Source organism: Martes martes, assembly GCF_963455335.1.
Source record: "Martes martes genome assembly, chromosome: 3".
In the NCBI taxonomy this organism is placed as follows: Eukaryota; Metazoa; Chordata; class Mammalia; order Carnivora; family Mustelidae; genus Martes; species Martes martes.
Genome location: NC_137890.1, coordinates 25,317,472 through 25,321,866, shown reverse-complemented (window position 1 = coordinate 25,321,866; position 4,395 = coordinate 25,317,472). Strand labels below are relative to the sequence as shown.

General features: G+C 33.0%; 1 pseudogene across 1 annotated transcript; it reads left to right on the top strand.

Moving 5' to 3' along the window:
* Window positions 1–492: 492 nt before the first annotated feature.
* Window positions 493–983, top strand: LOC308339834 (large ribosomal subunit protein uL23-like; annotated as a pseudogene). Its single transcript has one exon. The product of its transcript is annotated as a large ribosomal subunit protein uL23-like (transcript).
* The last annotated feature ends 3,412 nt before the right edge of the window (window positions 984–4,395 follow it).

Genomic DNA, 4,395 nt, shown 5'->3' with positions numbered 1-4,395 from the left:
TAATATACCATATATGAATTAGAAATGGCTTATTATCACTGAAGCATGTGAGAAGCAGAAAGTTATTTTAAAAATCTGAAAGTTTGTTTTCAAAATAGTTTAGAAAGAGACTCGACTTCAAACACCCTTATTAAAAAAAACACCCTTATAATGATTTATGTGTGATTTGATTATATAATATTTGGAAAGAATAGGATTTATTTTGACATCCTATATTTTCATAGTGTATACTAGATGCTATTGCAATTCCTCATTTCAAAGATCCACACTGAATGTGAGATCCTATTAAGTACTCTATTTTTAAAATATTTCATCGTAATGTTATACTATCTCAGCTCTCATAGACTCCAATAGCATAACAGTTTCAGTATGCATTCAAAAACATCTTTATGTGAAAATTCATTTTTATATCCATCAGTGCATTTTTTCAATAAGGAGATCTCAAGGCATGTTACTTATTTTTTAAAAATTCCTAATGGACCTTTTACAAAGATGGTGCTGAAAGCTAAGAAGGAAGCTCCTGCCCCTCCCAAAGCCAAAGCCAAAGCGAAGTCTTTGAAGGCCAAGAAAGTGGTGCTGAAAGGCATCCACAGTCACAAAAAAAAAAAAAAAAAAGAAGAAGAAGAAGAAGATCTGCACATCACCTACGTTCCAAGGACCCAAGACTGCGTCTCCAAAGGCAGCCCAAATATCCTCGAAAGAGCACCCCCAGGGGAAACAAGCTTGATCACTATGCCATCATCAAATTCCCCCTGGCTACTGAGTCAGCCATGGAGAAAATAGAAGACAACAACACATTTATTTTCATTGTGGATGTCAAGGCCAACAAGCACCAGATCAAACAGGCCATGAAGAAACTCTACCACATTGATATGACCAAGGTCAACACCTTGATCAGGCCAGATAGAGAGGAGAAGGCCTATGTTCAACTGGCCCCTGACTATGATGCTTTGGATGTTGCCAACAAAATTGGGATCATCTAAACTGAGTTTGGCTGGCTAAATCTAAATATAGGGATAGATGGATGGATAGAAAAGAGAAGAAAGAAAGAAAGAAAGAAAGAAAGGAGGGAAGGAAGGAAGGAGGGAGGGGAGGGAGGAAGGAAGGAAGAAAGAAGAGAGAAATAAAAGAAAGAAACCAAACAGTAGATAGATATTCTACATTCTTATAACCTACTTGTCAAATTTTGCCTTTATAAACATTGTATTGACAGAAGAAGAAAAACAAAGCATCTGATATTTTCCTGATTCCTTCTGAAATTAATAATAATAATGGATGCTACCATATCATAACTTATATATTTGAACATAAGCAAGTAGGTAAATTATCAGGGTAGAACATTTTAAAATGCATTTAAAGAACAAGAATACAAGACTACTTTATCTAAGACGTGGTTATCATTATTTTAATAAAGAAATAAGAAACAATACTTATAAAAATATTACTGTATATAGGAATTGTTAATTATACCAAAGATATTAAAGTGTTCAAGTCACTCATACAAGAGGGATATATTATCGATGAAGTGATAATTGTGTCCTTGAGAATATTCTTTATCTTGTGTATCTATAGTTAACAATGATTGAAAAGATCTCACATAGAAAGGTATTAACTGTCCTGGCAGGAACTGCAGGAAACAATATGGAAAATCTCCAAATGAAGTACTTTTGATAAAGTAAACTATGCATACACTAAGTTCTCAAACACTTCAGATCGTTAAGGATAATTATATCTTAAAATGTATGTATTTGAAACTTCAGTAATAGAGATAGAATTGATACTATTTTTGAAAATATTCAACATTATTTGGAGGCTAGGGCTCAAAAAGAATTCCCTCAACTACATTTCAAGTATAGGTTGATTTGGTGTTATTACTAACAAATATCTATCTATTCAAATAAATAAATATGACACTTTTATAAGATAAATAAATACAGATCTTCTTTGAAGAGAATACACAGAAACCGTTTAATCTTAAAATTCCCTATCTGTTCAACTTAACAGGCTATCAAGTAAAAAGGGTTTTATTACTAGTGTATTAATAAGTCTTTGAAGGTTTTTTTTGGGGGGGGGACTGAGGGGTCTTACTATTTTTATAAGTTGTACATTTGTTTATTTAATTTTTGTTCTCCCATAATAAAAAGATCAGGCAACGAGACCGCAAAGTCCTGTGAAGTTCACCCATTGTTCATTGTAGTTCCCTAACCAGCATGCTCTGCATTTGATCCACTGAAGATGCTAAAGAATGTGTTTAAGTACAGGTTTAATGAACACCACACAGAAGTTTTATTTGTGATTTCTCACTGGGAAATTTCTGAAATAATTACTGCCACTGAAGCATCGTGGAACAGGATCAGACCTCTAGTTGCATTATGAATTAGAAATGAGAGTTATTAAGATATTCAAAAAGAGAATAAAACATTAATAAATCCCTAGGACATTTTTACTTATCTCCAATTAGTCCCTGTAGAACATTCCTTGGTACTCAGGTATAAACAGAGCTACTGCCTGTAGCAGTGCCAGGCTTCTTCTCTTGTTTCTACTGCTCCTACAATCTCTTTCTTCCTTTAATTTTCATAAATGTCTGTGTCTTCTGCCTCTGAATTTTCTTTTCTTTCTTTTTTTTTTTTTCTGCTGCTTATAAATTTTCTACATTATGCTGGCATTTTCCTCTAGGCGCCTACCACTGGTGCTCCTCTCCTTTTGAAACTAGAAAGAAGCTGTTTACGTTTCTTATAGCCAGCTCTTTGGGGAGATGATTACAACAGAGATACAGTCCTAAAAACACAGGTTTTTTTTTTTGTTTTTTGTTTTGTTTTGTTTTGTTTTTGTCACTTATTTCGGAGGAGAGGAAAGGGTGAATGTTGAAGCATGCTCAGCTGTGTCAATACAGACTTAAGTATATCATTGTTGTTACAATGTCACAATGGCTAATCAAAAGATATCATTTGTCCCATCTCTCTAGCTCAGCTGTATTTAGGAGAAATCTCTTCAGACCCTTTAGTCATTAAACACAAAAGGAAAATCAAAAGTAGTTGGGGTTTTCAAAATCAACATAGATGATGTAATAAACCAACTGCATTTTTCGTGGTGTAATTTCTTGTCCTAGTTTTCCTTTAGTTAAGCAGGATTTTTTTTTAAGATTTTATTTATTTATCTGACACAGAGAGAGAGAACATGAGCACACAAGCTGGGGGAGTGGGAAAGGGAGAAGCACACTCCCCGCTGAGCATGGGGCCAGATGGGGAGCTCCATTCAGGCACTCCAGGATCATAACCTAAACCTAAGGCAGACACTTAACCCACTGAGCCACCCAGGTGCCCTGTTAAACTGGATCTTTGTCTCCCAAACCTAGTATGTAAGCTTTGACAGAATTTATAAAGTTCTAGTTCCACTTGTTAAGAAATAATCACATACTCTGAAGTAAAAGTTAGCTGTAATAATTCCTATGATTATAATGTTTCAGAATCTTTCCCTTTATCTGAGAAAATTGAAGCAGAAAACTCAGTTTTATAAAACCCAGGCAATTATGATTGTGCATGTGTAAGCGTGTGTGTGTACACCACAATACGATATGTCTTATTATAATGCCCAAATAAGTTGATTATTGCAATATCTGGTTTCTGCTTCCAAGGATAATAATTTATGGAAAGTAAGAGATGGCCACCTCTCAGAAGACAAGAAAACCTACTAATCAAACAAAACTAAGTGTATTAGGTCTACTGCGATAAAGAAGAATAAATCTTATATACTTAGATTATCTCAAAATTAGTGAAAGATATTTATAGAGTTTTAGAGCTTGGATATTTATTAAACAATAGCTTTGTATTTGTGAGCAGAGTGAGTCTCATGAGCTTTGATGAGCAAACAGTAATTTTGATACAAAACAATTTTACTTAACTCATAGACTTATTTTCCAGAAGCACATATTTTTATTACATCTAACTAAATTATTAGTGTTCATTGTTGGTATTATCTGACAAATTTTTGGCCCCAGAAATTTTAACAAAGTAACAGAAAAGTTTATTTTAACAAAATAACAGGAAAGTTTAATTTCTTTATATTTGTTATCATAGAGGTAGAACAAACAGCTGTTTTAGGCAAAAATAAAAACAAAACAAAACAACAAACAAAATAAAACAAAGCTACCATAAACACTATGACAAAAATTTTTTTAAAAAATCAGTTCTAATTGGGGTAGTATGTGTGTGTGTTTATGTGTGTGTTGTTAGCTCTTAAAATCTTTACTTCCAAAAATAATGCATGTCCTTTTTTTTTAAATTGTGGTAAAAATACATAACATAAAGTTTGCCGTTTTATAATATGTGTTTTTTGTTTTAAACTCTTTTAATTGTCCTACATATTGTTAAATATTTTAATAAAAGTTAGTTAAGA